Here is an 18,267-nt window from a genome sequence, read left to right on the forward strand (position 1 = left end):
CACTCTCTTCTACTCTCTACTCTCTACTACTCTCTACTCCCTACTACTCACTCTCTACTACTCACTCTACTACTCTACTACTCACTCTCTACTCCTCTCTACTACACACTCTCTACTACTCACTCTCTATTACTCTCTACTACTCACTTTCTACTACTTACTCTCTACTACTTACTCTCTACTACTCACTCTCTACTACTCACTCTCTACTACACTCTACTGCTCTCTACTACTCACTCTCTACTACTCTGTACTCACTCTCTACTACTCACTCTCTACTACGCTCTACTACTCACTCTCTACTACTCTCTACTATTCACTCTCTACTACTTACTACTACTCTACTCTCTACTACTCACTCTCTACTACTTACTCTCTACTACTCACTCTCCACTACTCACTCTCTACTACTCACTTTCTACAACTTCTCGCTCTCTACTTCTACTCACTCTCTACTACTCACTCTCTACTACTCTACTACTTACTCTCTACTACTCACTCTACTACTCTCTACTTCTCACTCTACTACTCTACTCACTCTCTACTCTCTACTACACACTCTCTACTACTCTCTACTATTCACTCTCTACTACTCTCTACTACTCACTCTCTACTACTCACTCTCTACTAGTCACTCTCCACTACTCTCTACTACTCACTTTACTACTCTCTACTTCTCACTCTACTATTCTCTACTACTCACTCTCTACTACTCTCTACTACTCACTCTCTACTACTCACTACTACTCACTCTCTACTACTCACTCTCTACTACACTCTACTGCTCTCTACTACTCACTCTCTACTACTCTGTACTCACTCTCTACTACTCACTCTCTACAACACTCTACTACTCACTCTCTACTACTCTCTACTATTCACTCTCTACTACTTACTACTACTCTACTCTCTACTACTCACTCTCTACTACTTACTCTCTACTACTCACTCTCCACTACTCACTCTCTACTACTCACTTTCTACAACTTCTCTCTCTCTACTTCTACTCACTCTCTACTACTCACTCTCTACTACTCTACTACTTACTCTCTACTACTCACTCTACTACTCTCTACTTCTCACTCTACTACTCTACTCACTCTCTACTCTCTACTACACACTCTCTACTACTTTCTACTATTCACTCTCTACTACTCTCTACTACTCACTCTCTACTACTCTACTACTCACTCTCTACTAGTCACTCTCCACTACTCTCTACTACTCACTTTACTACTCTCTACTTCTCACTCTACTATTCTCTACTACTCACTCTCTACTACTCTCTACTACACACTCTCTACTACTCTCTACTACTCACTCTCTACTACTCACTACTACTCACTCTCTACTACTCACTCTCTACTACACTCTACTGTACTCTACTATACACTCTCTACTACTCTCTACTCACTCTCTACTACTCACTCTCTACTCTCTACTACTCACTCGCTACTACTCTCTACTACTCACTCTCTACTACTCTCTACTATTCACTCTCTACTACTCACTGCTACTCTACTCTCTACTACTCACTCTCTACTACTTACTCTCTACTACTCACTCTCTACTACTCACTTTCTACTACCACTCACTCTCTACTACTACTCCCTCTCTACTACTCACTCCCTACTACTCTACTACTCACTCTCTACTATTCACTCTACTGCTCTCTACTTCTCACTCTACTACTCTACTCACTCTCTACTACTCTCTACTCTCTACTATTCACTCTACGCTACTCTCTACGACTCACTCTACTACTCTCTACTACTCTCTACTACTACTCACTCTCTACTACTCTCTACTACTCACTCTCTTCTACTCTCTACTCTCTACTACTCACTCTCTACTACTCTCTACTACTCACTCTCTACTACTCTCTACTAATCACTCTCTATTACTCACTCTCCACTACTCACTCTCTACTACTCACTCTCTACTACTCACTCTCTACGGCTCTCTACTACTCACTCTCTACTACTCACTCTCTACTACACACTACTACTCTCTACTACTCACTCTCTACTACTCTCTATTCACTCTCTACTACTCACTCCCTACTAATCACTCTCTACTACTCATTCTCTACTACTCACTACTACTCTCCTCTCTGCTACTCACTCTCTACTACTTACTCTCTACTACTCTACTCACTCTCTACTCTCTACTACTCTCTAATACACACTCTCTACTACTCTCTACTACTCACTCTCCACTACTCACTCGCTACTACTCACTCTCCACTACTCTCTACTACTCACTCTCTACTACTCACTCTCTACTATTCTCTACTCAATCTCTACTACACACTCTACTCTCTACTATTCACTCCGCTACTCTCTATGATTCACTCTACTACTCTCTACTACTCACTCTACTACTCTCTACTACTACTCACTCTCTAATACTCTACTACTCACTCTCTACTAGTCACTCTACTACTCTCTACTTCTCACTCTACTACTCTCCTCACTCCACTACTCTACTACTCACTGTCTACTCTCTACTACTTTCTACTACACACTCTACTACTCACTCTCTACTACTCACTCTCTTCTACTCTCTACTCTCTACTACTCTCTACTCCCTACTACTCACTATCTACTACTCACTGTCTACTCTCTACTACTTTCTACTACACACTCTACTACTCACTCTCTACTACTCACTCTCTTCTACTCTCTACTCTCTACTACTCTCTACTCCCTACTACTCACTCTCTACTACTCACTCTACTACTCTACTACTCACTCTCTACTCCTCTCTACTACACACTCTCTACTACTCACTCTCTATTACTCTCTACTACTCACTACTACTCCCTCTCTATTACTCTCTTCTACTCACGACTACTCACTCTCTACTACTCTCTACTACTCACTTTCTACTACTTACTCTCTACTACTCACTCTCTACTACTCACTCTCTACTACACTCTACTGCTCTCTACTACTCACTCTCTACTACTCTGTACTCACTCTCTACTACTCACTCTCTACTACGCTCTACTACTCACTCTCTACTACTCTCTACTATTTACTCTCTACTACTTACTACTACTCTACTCTCTACTACTCACTCTCTACTACTTACTCTCTACTACTCACTCTCCACTACTCACTCTCTACTACTCACTTTCTACAACTTCTCGCTCTCTACTTCTACTCACTCTCTACTACTCACTCTCTACTACTCTACTACTTACTCTCTACTACTCACTCTACTACTCTCTACTTCTCACTCTACTACTCTACTCACTCTCTACTACACACTCTCTACTACTCTCTACTATTCACTCTCTACTACTCTCTACTACTCACTCTCTACTACTCTACTACTCACTCTCTACTAGTCACTCTCCACTACTCTCTACTACTCACTTTACTACTCTCTACTTCTCACTCTACTATTCTCTACTACTCACTCTCTACTACTCTCTACTACTCACTCTCTACTACTCACTACTACTCACTCTCTACTACTCACTCTCTACTACACTCTACTGTACTCTACTATACACTCTCTACTACTCTATACTCACTCTCTACTACTCACTCTCTACTCTCTACTACTCACTTGCTACTACTCTCTACTACTCACTCTCTACTACTCTCTACTATTCACTCTCTACTACTCACTGCTACTCTACTCTCTACTACTCGCTCTCTACTACTTACTCTCTACTACTCACTCTCTACTACTCACTTTCTACTACCACTCACTCTCTACTACTACTCCCTCTCTACTACTCACTCTCTACTACTCTACTACTCACTCTACTGCTCTCTACTTCTCACTCTACTACTCTACTCACTCTCTACTACTCTCTACTCTCTACTATTCACTCTACGCTACTCTCTACGACTCACTCTACTACTCTCTACTACTACTCACTCTCTACTACTCTCTACTACTCACTCTCTTCTACTCTCTACTCTCTACTCTCTACTACTCACTCTCTACTACTCTCTACTAATCACTCTCTATTACTCACTCTCCACTACTCACTCTCTACTACTCACTCGCTACTGCTCTCTACTGCTCTCTACTACTCACTCTCTACTACTCACTCTCTACTACACACTACTACTCTCTACTACTCACTCTCTACTACTCTCTATTCACTCTCTACTACTCACTCCCTACTAATCACTCTCTACTACTCATTCTCTACTACTCACTACTACTCTCCTCTCTGCTACTCACTCTCTACTACTTACTCTCTACTACTCACTCTCTACTCTCTACTACTCTCTAATACACACTCTCTACTACTCTCTACTACTCACTCTCCACTACTCACTCGCTACTACTCACTCTCCACTACTCTCTACTACTCACTCTCTACTATTCTCTACTCAATCTCTACTACACACTCTACTCTCTACTATTCACTCCGCTACTCTCTATGATTCACTCTACTACTCTCTACTACTCTCTACTACTACTCACTCTCTAATACTCTACTACTCACTCTCTACTAGTCACTCTACTACTCTACTTCTCACTCTACTACTCTCCTCACTCCACTACTCTACTACTCACTGTCTACTCTCTACTACTTTCTACTACACACTCTACTACTCACTCTCTTCTACTCTCTACTCTCTACTACTCTCTACTCCCTACTACTCACTCTCTACTACTCTCTACTACTCACTCTCTTCTACTCACTCTCTACTACTCTCTACTACTCACTCTACTACTCACTGTACTACTCTCTACTACTCACTCTCTACTACTCACTTTCTACTACTCACTCTCTACTGCTCTCTACTACTCACTCTATACTACTCACTCTCTACTACACTCTACTACTCTCTACTACTCACTCTCTACTACTCTCTATTCACTCTCTACTATTCACTCTCTACAAATCACTCTCTACTACTCACTATCTACTACTCACTCTACTACCCTCTGCTACTCACTCTCTACTACTCACTCTCTACTACTCTCTACTACTCACTACTACCCTCCTCTCTGCTACTCACTCTCTACTACTCACTCTCTACTACTTACTCTCTACTACTCACTCTCTACTACTCACTCTCTACTACTCACTTTCTACTACTACTCGCTCTTCACTACTATTCTCTCTCTACTACTCACTCTCTACTACTCTACTGCTCACTCTCTACTACTCACTCTTCTGCTCTCTACTTCTCACTCTACTACTCTACTCACTCTCTACTACTCTACTACTCAATCTCTACTACTCACTCTCTACTACTCTCTACTCTCTACTATTCACTCTCCGCTACTCTCAACGACTCACTCTACTACTCACTCTACTACTCTCTACTACTCAGTTTCTACTACTCACTCTCTAATACTCTACTACTCACTCCTTAACAGTCACTCTACTACTCTCTACTACTCTTCTCACTCTCTACTACTCTACTACTCACTGTCTACTCCCTACTACTCTCTACTACACACTCTCTACTACTCTCTACTACTCACTCTCTTCTACTCTCTACTACTCTCTACTACTCACTCTCTACTACTCTCTACTACTCTCTCTCTACTACTCTCTACTAATCACTATCTACTACTCACTCTCTACTCACTCTCTACTACTCACTCTCGACTACTCACTCTCTACTACACTCTACTACTCTCTGCTACTCACTCTCTACTACTCTCTATTCACTCTCTACTACTCACTACTACGCTCCTCTCTGCTACTCACTCTCTACTACTCACTCCACTACTCTCTACTACTCTCCTCACTCTCTACTAATCTACTACTCACTCTCTACTACTCACTCTATACTCTCTACTACTCTCTACTACACACTCTCTACTACTCTCTACTACACACTCTCTACTACTCTCTACTACACACTCTACTACTCTCTACTACTCACTCTCCACTACTCATTCTCTATGACTCTCTACTACTCACTCTCTAGTATGCTCTACTCTCTACTACTCACTCCCTACTACTCTCTACCACTCACTCTCTACTACTCACTCTCTACTACTCACTCTCTACTACTCAGACTCTACCAACTGTCTACTACTCACTCTACTACACTCTACTACTCTCTATTACTCACTCTCTACTACTCTCTATTACTCACTCTCTACTACTCTCTACTACTCCGTCTCTACTACTCTCTACTACTCTCTACTGCTCTCTACTCACTCTACTACTCTTAACTACTCTCTACTCACTCTCTACTACTCTCTACTACTCTCTACTATACACTCCCTACTATCTAATATGCACTCTCTACTACTCACCCTCTACTACTCACTCTCTACTACTCACTCTCTACTACTCACTCTCTACTACTCACTCTCTACTCTCTTCCTCTCTACCTCTCTACCACTATTCTACCTCTCTACCTCTCACTACCTCTACGCACACACATATGCACATATATATGTATATATGTATATATATATATATATATATATATATATATATATATATATATATATATATATATTTCAGCTCCGTTTGCACCGCAGTACAGCGCACTCGCAGACGGGTGCTTTAGTCGTGTCGGTACCACCACGTATTTATTAATGCTCACTCCCCGCTCCTCTCAAGTAGCAGAAAAAAGTACTTCACAGGGATCGTAATGATAGCAACTTCCTTTTAATTCAGGTATTGCGAGAACAAGTAAAATACGACGCGTTTTGGCGATGCCTTAGTCACATCAGACTAAGGCATCGCCGAAACGCGTCGTTATTTGCAATGTCAATAGCTCAAACTCGCGTAAATACGCAACCTATTGCATTGCGAATGCAATAGGTCTCACATTTGCAAGAGATTAAGGCATTGGCATTGTAAATGACAATGCCATTTATTTATCTGTTTTCAAAACCAACACATAAATAAAAATGTTGTCATTTCCAATGCCAATAGCTCTAACTTTTGTAAAGGCGAGACCGTTGCATTGTAAATCCTTGTTTGTTTGGATACTGAATTCGTAGTGCCCTTGGGAGGAGCGAGCTACTCTCCTCATTGCGTACTCAGGGAAGCATTGAGGGCACCCCGCTGGCAGGAAAACGTTGAGGGCATCCACTATTAGCTTTTCCCTAATGTTTCTATTGTCCACCTGGCCTGCCACATAACATGTGCATTTATCGTGACCAAAAAGCACACTCATTACATTTTAAGAATGGGGGGCCTGCTGACCAGGTCAGATCCCGTCCCCCTGCCTCCTCCCAGAGGCTGGCAGCCTTTCTCCTCCATTTTGGGACACTACTGATAACATATAATCGTGTTCTGCTGATAAATGCATAAAATGGGTTGTCCCGTGCCTGTGTGGGGTGGTGGAGCTGATGGGGTTCATGGTTCAGGGGTGCCCTGTTGCTCTACTAGCTCTGTCTGCAAGTCATTCTTTCACACACTCCCCAAGGACAGATCAGCCCTCAGGACCACCTCAAGTAAACCCTAAACGGAGGGTGTGATTCAAGGAATTGGCTGCCAGTAACCAAGCATCGTGACACACTCCTATAGGCACAAAGAGTTGGACGCTGTTTAACAGGTGGTGCGTGGAAATGGACAGAAAAACGTTTATACTTTTCAACCCACCATTATACCAACACATTTAAAAATCTTTTAGTGGCCTGCTGAAACAAAATAAAAAGATGAAAAAGTATATTGCCAAGAACATGCCACACACACCCCTCACAAAAACACACATTTAAATCAGTGTGAACAAACAAACTCATCAACATATGCAAACTCTCAGCAAAACATGCAGCTCTACACATACACACAGTTACATACATGCAAACATTTTCAGCAAAGAAGACACACACACACACACACAGGCTGACAAGAGACACACAGAAAAATACTAGGGAGGAATACAAACGCCATCAGAAAAACAGTGAAACACAAATAACTAATATAGATGCAGAAACAAACAAAAAAACACATGCACACAGCAGTCTGTGGTAATTTAGCAATAACTAGATTAAGCATTAGCAGAAGACATCTCGTGTTCAGAGACTATCTTGTCCGTTTATGGATTCCATTTTGTTTTTCTGTCTGCCATTTTTACTGCCATGTGCTTGGTCCTACCTTCCTGTCAACTGCTCTTAAAATCTGCCTGGAGACAAGATATCTTTATCCTCCTCTGCTTTGCACATGCTCAGCACAGTCTGCAACTGTTGCTAATTTGTAACTGTCAAGATGTGTCCACCAGAATTAGCTAACAGATAGCCCTCTTGTTGCTAGCACACTCTCTGAATGACCTTATATGTATTGTAACCAACACCCTGTGCCTTGTACCGCCTTCAGTTGAGCCCCCATGTGGGTATAAAAGGACCAAGATCCTTCTAGTCAGTGTGCTACCTCATACACTACCGTAGGGTGTTGTATGAATGTGGTTCCACCTCATGAGGTTTAATAAACTCTGTCTTTTCTATTCCAGTTTCTGTTCCAACTTCTTACTATTGGTCTACAAACTCTGAGCAGAGAAGGGCGAATCCCTTGCACTAGTAGGCCTGGCTGAGGCTTGCTACCACAAATTGGCGCATCCAACGTGGGGCTCATCGGCGACTCAGATGCCCGAAGGACTGGTCGAGACGAAGGATTGATAACTCGCTTTGGACGTGATCACTGCCAGAGGACACCAGAGTCTTGGCATCCACGGTGTTTTCCCTTTCTTTCCGATCTGACCATCCAGGTGGCGCCGGTCCTCAACTGAGATCTCTTTTATTGATTTGCCGTGCAGTGACCGTTTGGTCGATTTGAGAACTTGGCAGTGGGAACCTGGACACCATTTGATTGCTAAGAGCCGTTTTGCGGCACTTATTGTAGGTTTGAAGCCTTGGATCAGTAAGGTAGTTTAGAAACGCTTACTGGGGCATATGAATATGAATATGAATATGAAATTGGCCAAATAGTGAATTAATTCTATGTATATGTGAAAACATATGTGTTGCAATACATATGGTCAGGTAATGATGAGATTTTTCTCTATTTCTACGAAATTTGAACGGCGCAACATACGAAGGATACTTTAAGCGCTACTTTGATTATAATACTGCATATTTTGCACTATTTTCGGCATGCCTTTTTCCAGCACACTTCGTAAGATGTGTTGCTTTTGTAGTGGTACCAATTTGAGAATAGATGAAGCACAACCGCCCCCCCGGAGGGGACGCCTAATAGGGACATTTATGTTAAATATGGTATTTCATCCATAATGTACAGCACTTTGTGGAACAAATATACCCGTAAGGATCCTGAGTTGCGTTGGCCTATGCATGGGTCATTTGATTTACGAAAGATTCAGTATGTGGAGCAACAGATGTTTAAGCGAAAGGCTAGGCAAGACATGCTTGATTGTGTGCGAAAGTGGGAGAAAGAAGTGAGTGAGCGAATGAAGCATGAGCAGGCCTTGATTGAAAAAGAACAAGGTAAGAGTGTGTATGCAAATGCATTAGAAATAAAAAACAGAGACACTAAAGAAATCAAAGAGAGGGAAGATAGGGAGCGTCAGTTACAGGTATATGGCCAATACGCTGTTCGTAGACCTCTTTATCCTATTCTTAATAATCCCCAAGATGATGCTCTCTTATTGGATCGTTGTCCACCTCCGTATACTCTTCCCTCTGCTCCTGATGAGTCAGATGTGGACTCTCCTACGGATCAGGATAAAGCTCGAGACACTCGCTCAATGTTAAATACCGAACGTTCCTCTCAGATTAGATCCGCAGCGCATAAAGCCGATCGTAGTACTAATACTGCTTCCGAAACATTAGATACTATTAAGAATTGGTCGGAAAGGGAACAAAAATATTTCACCGAGATATTTGCTGCAGAAGTTCTTGAGCGATTTAGGAAACATTCGGAGGAAGTAGAGCCAGATGATATAGCAGCTGATTGTAAGCAATTATGTGAAGGTTCTTTTGTTTCCTCCCAGGTGGCTGACACAATCAGACGCTTGATTAAACTACGTGATGAAGCAGTCTGTTTGCGGGAGGAGAAAAAGGCAGCAGACACAACTGCACAAACATCTTGAATCAACAAGGCACGAGCTCCGATGCTCGAAACAGATAAGAATGTTGTAAATGTGAGACCTATGCGGGAAGCCGCGCCTTTATATGTTCCTCCTAAAGGAACAGGCGCAAGTGATGATAAGACTTCTACTGACGCGAAAGGTTATTTTATTTAAAAGTGGGTTTTTACTCCTTGGAATAGAGCAGATGTCATGGCTCTTAAAAATGCATTGGCTGATCCGCGAAAGAATCCGACAGCTTTTTATGAAGAAATTGAGGGTGCCATTAGCTCTTGTACTATGACTTTGTCTGACATTGATTTGTTTTTTCGATTAATATTACCACCTGATATGTGGAGAACTGTGCGTAAAATTGACGATTGTGCGGTATTTAAGGCATTGTGGTCAGATATAGAACAATTAGATAAAGATAGAGAACCTGCACAAAAACCGTGTCAGCAAATTTTAGATCTTCCAGCAGCTATCCTGGTTAAATTAAAAATGATTATTCCTCCTAAAAAGATAGATTGGACTATGTTAGCGTCTTGCTAGCAAAAGGTAGATGAATCAGTTTTAGATTTTTTTACACGCTTTGAAGAAGCATTCCACGATTTTAGTGGCCAGTCATTGACAGATGACACGGGTAGGCATCTGTTTGTGGATAAATATGTCACAAACCTTTTGCCAGAAATAGCTAGTCGCCAAAAGGCCAGCGAAAGTTCATGGACTACCTCCTCTCCGGTTTCTTTCCTAACTATGGCTCAGTATTATGAACGACAGAAGCAAAAAGTAAGGAGGATAAAAAATCGAAAGAGTTAAAAACAAAGGTTATGATGGCTCAAGCTTATGTCCCACCTTCTAGAGGTAATAATAGAGGTGGACGTGGATCTTATGGTTCGTCTTTTTGTCTTTATCCTCGTGTAGATTTGTCTGTTGATCAGTGTGCGTATTGCATACAATTCGGACATTGGATTTCTAATTGTCCAGTACTACGTGCTCAGCAGGGTTCACTTGGTCGGGGACAAATGAGAAATCGTTCAGGATATTCAGGGCCTAGAGGAAATACAAATTATCGTGCTAGGTTTGATGCTAATACACGTGGACTAGAGGGAGCTAATACTTTTGACAGACGGAATCAATATCAAATGTCCACTATGAGCCGTCTAATTTACAAGATTCTGCTTATGCATAGAATTGCCTAGGATGGGGTAAGGAATCAGTTGAAGTTCCAGTAGATCAGAAGGGTCCCTATGTTACAGCACATGTTTTGGGTTCTACTGATCAGTTTCTGGTTGATACAGGAGCTACTCGTAGCACTTTGTCTAAACACTTGATTCCTAGGGCTCCCCTGTCTGGCTTAACTATTACATCAATAGGTTTCGATGGAACATCCTCCCTTAGCCCATTATCACAGCCACTTGCACTCCATGTTGATAGGTTTACTGCTCCATGTCCATTTTTGCTTTCCCCAAATACACCAGACAACATTGTGGGTCTTGACATGCTCAAATATTTCAGGGCCACGATACGATGTTCTCCGGAAGGAGTACGGGTTATTTTGAATGACAACTACCCCATGGTTGAGAGATCTTGTAGTATTAAAGAGGACATTGCACTAGCTTCACTTCCTAGTACTTTGTGGGCTACTTCAGACACCGATGTAGGACAAATGGTTATTCCACCAGTACATATTAGTGTCAAGGAGGGTGCTATATTGCCGAGATTGCCTCAGTATAAAATGTATCGAGAAGGAGAAGGAGCACTTACACGTATTGTACAAGACCTGATTGAAGTGGCGGTTGTGGAAGAAGTACCTTATAATGTTTGCAACAGTACGATTCTTCCCATTCTTAAAAAAGATACTGACTCTAAGATATATAGATTTATTATTGATTTGAGAGAGGTCAACAAGATTGTAGTACCGCAGTACCCTGTAGCATCAGACATAACGACATTACTTACTTTGGTCCCTCCAACTGCAACTACATTCTCTGTAATAGACTTGAAGAATGCTTTCTTCTCGATAGCTATTCATCCTGATATCCGATATTTGTTCGGTATCACTTTGAATAATAAATCATACAGATTTTGTAGAGTTCCTCAAGGGTACACTAAGAGTCCGAGTATTTATAGTCAGGCCTTAAAAAGACAACTCGATTCCTTCATTTTGATCGAAGGAATGGCTCTCATACAATATGTCGATGTCATCTTGTTGGCAGCTGATACATCTGAACAGTGTGAAAAATGTACTTTGTCCCTACTTTCTTTTCTTGCTATGCACCATCACAAAGTATCACGGAAGAAATTGCAATATTTTAGACCGAAGGTGACCTAATTGGGTCATCTTCTGTCTAAGGAGGGACGTGCATTAACATCAGATCACATTCAAGTAATTTTAGACACTCCAGTACCTTCCACACAGAAAGATGTCCGTGCATTCATTGGTTTGACTTCCTTTTTTAGGCAATGGATATTGGGGTTTTCACACATTGTTAAAACATTATTAGAACTTTTGACTAAGAACACTCCGATTCCTCTTCCTTGGTCAGATGAATGCCAAAATGCTTTCCGCCAGTTAAAACAAGCTCTTTGCTCTGCACCAGTGTTAGGTACGCCAGATTATACGAAAGCCTTTACACTCTATGTACATGAGAAGGATGGATGTGCATTATCAGTTTTAGTTCAGACACACGGTGAAAAACAACGTCCCTGTGCACACTTTTCTGCAGTTCTTGATCCTGTTGCTCGAGCATTGCCTGGATGTTTCCGTTCAGTTGCAACGACAGCTGTGTCTATACGTCAGAGCGAAGGGATAGTTTTGTCACACAAACTATTGGTGTTAGTACCCCATGCGGTAGATGCCCTTTTGAATCAGACTAAGACTCAGCATTTAACTAGTGCTCGCTTGACAGGGTATGAATTTACATTATTAGCACCTCATATCACATTGAAAAGATGCGCAACATTGAATCCAGCCACTATGTTGCCACATCCTGTGACTCAGTCTCTATCAAAGGAGCCTCATGATTGTATTTTCCTTACTGAGGAACAGACAAAGGGTCACATTGACTTACAAGATACGCCCCTTCAAGATGTAGATAGGGAGCTGTGGGTTGATGGGTCCTGTTTGAAGTTACCAAATGTCACAACGTCAGCTGCATATGCAATTACCACACTTAACAAAGTAGTAGAAACGGTATGCAGACAAAATATCGATGTTTTAATATCGATTTACCATAATATCGAGTTTTAAATATCGAAGGGACATAATATAGAAGGTAAGTAATATCGAATTTTTTAATATCGAATGGACAGAATTTCGGAGGTAAGTAATATCTATTTTGTTAATATCGATGTAAGTAATATCGATGTTACTAATATCGATATTAGTAATAGCGATGTTACTAATATCGATTTTTATATTATTTTTATGTATTTAATATGTATTCTTTTTTTTAATGTCATTTAAGTAAATTTTGTATTTTAGTACCGTAGCGGGTTGTGGGTTTATAGGGGAATAGGGTGGGAAGTAATTTAATTATACTAAATTAATTATACATTTTTTAGGAATTATAAATCTTTTAAATTAACTGGTAATTCATTTTTATTAATTGGCAATTTATTTTAATTAATTGATTAATTGATAATTATGTTTGTAGCGGGTTATGGGTTTATAGGGGAATCGGGTGGGAAGTAATTTAATTATACTAAATTAATTATAAATTTTTTAGGAATTATAAAATCTTTTAAATTAATTGGTAATTAATTTTTATTAATTGGTAATTTATCTTAATTAATTGATTACTTGTTAATTATGTTTGTAGCGGGTTATGGGTTTATAGGGGAATGGGGTGGGAAGTAATTTAATTAGACTAAATTAATTATTATTTTTTTAGGAATAATAAAATCTTTTAAATTAATTGGTAATTAATTTTTATTAATTGGTAATTATTTTTAAAATAATTATTTATTGGTTTTTGTAAATAGTTTAGATTAATTCAATAAATACTTTTTTTAAATAATTTAAAATATTAATGATTTTTTATAAGTATGTTATTTGTAACTTCTACGCTATCCAACACTTTCCCTACTGTTGCACTCTCTGGAGTGGGAATAGTAATTGTTACCCCTACGCTATCCAACACTTTCCCTACTGTTGCACTCTCTGGAGTGGGAATAGTAATTGTTATCCTTATGCTATCCAACACTTTCCCTACTGTTGCACTCTCTGGAGTGGGAATAGTAATTTTTACCCCTACGCTATCTAACACTTTCCCTACTGTTGCACTCTCTGGAGTGGGAATAGTAATTTTTACCCGTACGCTATCCAACACTTTCCCTACTGTTGCACTCTCTGGAGTGGGAATAGTAATTTTTACCCTTACGCTATCCAACACTTTCCCTACTGTTGCACTCACTGGAGTGGGAATAGTAATTTTTACCCCTACGCTATCCAACACTTTCCCTACTGTTGCACTCACTGGAGTGGGAATAGTAATTTTTACCCCTCCGCTATCCAACACTTTCCCTACTGTTGCACTCTCTGGAGTGGGAATAGTATTTTTTACCCTTATGCTATCCAACACTTTCCCTACTGTTGCACTCTTTGGAGTGGGAATAGTCATTTTTACCCCTACGCTATCCAACACTTTCCCTACTGTTGCACTCTTTGGAGTGGGAATAGTAATTTTTACCCCTACGCTATCCAACATTTTCCTTACTGTTGTTTTTTTGGAGTTGGAATAGTATTTTATTCCCTCTGTTATTTAATATTTTTGGTATTGTTGTAGTTAATGCATTATATAATTAATGTTAAAAATATTTAAAGTAAATGAATTTTTTAAATTTGTTTTGCATAATTATTTTATTTGTATTTATGTTATTAATTTTATGTGTGTAGATGAATTTGTAATTTATCATATTTTTAATTATGTATAAGTTATTTCAATAAATATTAAAAATAATTATCAAGTAAGTATATATATATTATATGTATATGTTTAAATAATGTTTTATTAAATTATGTATAATACTTATTAATTTCAAATAATATAAAATAATGTTAACTATGTTTATTATATTTTTAAGTATTTGTGTATTAATTTTACATATGTTTTTTAATTAAAAAAACGATATTTTTTTAACAATATTTTTGACATCGATATATTTTTTCGATATTTTAGTACTTACCTTGTTGTAGATAGGATATCGATATTGTTTACATCGATATTATTGCTCCTATATTTTTGTATTTCGATATTTTGGGTTTCTATATTTTGTCATAGATCCAGTGGAAACAGCTCGCATACCACAGAAGTCGGCTCAAGCAGCTGAACTAATAGCTTTGACACGAGCGTGCAAGGTTAGTACTGACCTGTGTGTGAACATTTACACGGATAGCTGCTATGCTTTTGGAGTGGTTCATGATTTTGGCCTACTCTGGAAGGAAAGAGGCTTTCTTACATCCCATGGGATGCAGATAATGCATGGAGAATTAGGACATCATCTTTTGACTGCACTTACATACCCAAAGAAAGTTGCCATCATGAAGTGTAGCGCACACAAGAAGATCACTGATCAAATAGGACAGGGAAATGCCTTTGCAGATTGTGTAGCTCGCGAAACTGCGGTACAGCGAAGCACTACATCTATGTATGTAGTAAACTCACAAGCTGAGCGTTGGCATGACACCAGAGAAGAAGTGTTAGATATACAGAGATCTGCATCTGAGAAAGAACTTGAACGATGGTCTAAAGAAGGAATGCTAGATGATGAGGGTTGTTGGCGAAACAAAGAAATGAATAGGTGGAAATTGCCTGCAGCCTATTTACAACCTATGGTTCAAATGGCACATGGGCTGGCACATGTTGGAGCTCTAGCAATAACTAAATTGCTTACACAAGTTTGGGAGCATCCTGAAATTGCCGGCACAGCTAAAAGAGTGGTACAGTCCTGTTTGATCTGTTTACAGTATAATCCTGGAAAAGGGACACAAACTCCTACAGGAGGGTTTGCTACACCAACCACACCTTTTGAAGTATTGCAGATGGATTACATCCAACTTGAACACTGCAATAATTTGAAATATGTCCTAGTGGTGGTATGTGACTTTAGTAAATGGATAGAGGCGTACCCTACAAAGGATAATACTGCTCTCACCACAGCAAAGGTGCTTTTGAAGGAATATTTTCCTAGGTATGGTTTCTGTAAATTTTTATGGAGCGACAACAGACCTCATTTTATAGGGCACGTCGTTGAATATGTCCTGAAAGGATTAGGGATCAAACAAAAATTCCATGCTATCTTCAATCCACAATCAGCAGGATTGGTGGAGAGATATAATGCTACCTTAAAATTGAAGTTGGCAAAAATACTGGCTTCTACGTCCCTAAAGTGTCCTGATGCATTGCCCGTGGCATTGTTATCTATAAAATCAGTGCCACATTCACGATCAGGACTGACACCGTATGAGGTGGTATTCGGAAGACTGATGAACATTTGGGGAGTTTCTAAACCACGCCCCATATATGATGTACCTTGTGTTCCGTTGAATGATTATTTGGCACAGTTAACTGACAGTTTGACTTCTATTCATCAGCAGGTTATAGAAGCTGTTCCTGACAGATCGACTGGTGAGGCCCATGATCTCTGTCCTGGTGAATACGTTATGATCAAGAAATTTTACAGATCGAACAGCTTGGAGCCGAGGTGGCGAAGTCCGGAACAGGTGCTGTTAGCTACAAGGACAGCAGTTTGAGTAACGAACAAGAAAAACTGGCTCCATACTACACACTGCAAACGTGTATCGCCCACCTTGGTGGAACCAGCAGCACTGATCGACCATCGAGAAATTCTGGAAGCGGAGAAAGGCCAAGCCATCCCATCCGACAAGTCTCAGAAGGCTTCCCGGACCACACGATTCCTGGAAAAGCACAATTTAATTTGAGACCGAGAAAAGAATCTGCAGTTTGAACGAGACTGGTTGAGCTACCGCCCTAGGTTGTGAAATGGAGAGCCAATAAGGCAAGGGGGGGGATCAGCCCTGCATTAGTGTAGTGACACCGTCTTGGCCTGTGGTGAAAAAATCAACGGCAACCCACGGGAGAAGAGCTCCAACGATTGTGTTTTTTAGATTCTTTGAAAGATTGATCATCATTGCTATAGAGATGAATAACACCAAGAAAATGATTTGTGCTATAGGGTTTATTGTTACCTTGGTGATTTTGGCAATAACCACTTGTTTCATTGGGAAAGCAGTTCCTGCTCGACAGCTTTTTGTTGCAACCACTTCAGCTCCACTGGAGCATTTCTACTATACCCTTCCTTATCATGAGCAGAAACATCGACAGTCCTATCTGAATAACACATTTATTCAGATGTTGCACCATACCCATAATGCTATGACTACTACTAATTGTTGGAAGTGTGGAATGATACCTGCACACCAGATGAAAGGAGGAACGCCTTTTATTCCTCCACCATTTTCCCATAATGGTTCATGTCAAGATTGGTATGCTCTTTTGTTTGCTTATGGAAAGCCTTCAATAGGTGGAATAATTTTTCAATTGAATAAAGAGTGTTACCAAGATGAGAATGGGTATCCTCAAGCTGTCAGGCCCAGGGGCGCTTGCGGTCTAGGGCCTGCCCCATTTGGCCTTCGGCCATGTCCCAAACGTTTCTGTGGAAAGACTCATGGGTCTTCCTCTGCTGGACATTGGTGGTTGCTTTGTCATAGGGTTAGGGCAGACTAAACTCTGGAAATGTATTTTGCCCTAAAATTCCATTTGATTCCCTATGGTACACGAGATGCGTAAGGTTTGGCAGGGTACGCGATATGCGTGCACTTTGGCAACCGCGTACCGCGAGATGCGTGCAAATTGGCATGCTATCGCATTTCGACGCCGCGAGCAGGGGAAATTACGCGGGTGTGGTTACGTTGATGTACGTGACCACACCCAAGGATCTGTGCTCACTATTCTAGAGATTTCTGAGGAGAAGGTCGGTTCCAGGCAGGCTCTGTGTTTGTATATGCAGTTAACCCTTTATGCAGGCTCCTGTTTGCCGCGCTGGAGCAGTCCTTTCCAGAGGAGCTTCCTGAGGTGGTAATTTCTTCGTGAAGGTTGTTTTAGACTGGATTTCTTCGAGGGACTTCATCTTTTGGGAGTCCAGAGTTTGCAGATCCTAGAATTAAGAGTAGGTCGTACTCTTAAGGTATGATGGCAGTGTAATACAAAAGAAGGATTTTATCTTTGTATTTACAGAATCTTTGGAACAAAGAAATGTCTTAAAG

Source organism: Lissotriton helveticus, chromosome 7 (assembly GCF_964261635.1).
Source record: "Lissotriton helveticus chromosome 7, aLisHel1.1, whole genome shotgun sequence".
In the NCBI taxonomy this organism is placed as follows: domain Eukaryota; kingdom Metazoa; phylum Chordata; class Amphibia; order Caudata; family Salamandridae; genus Lissotriton; species Lissotriton helveticus.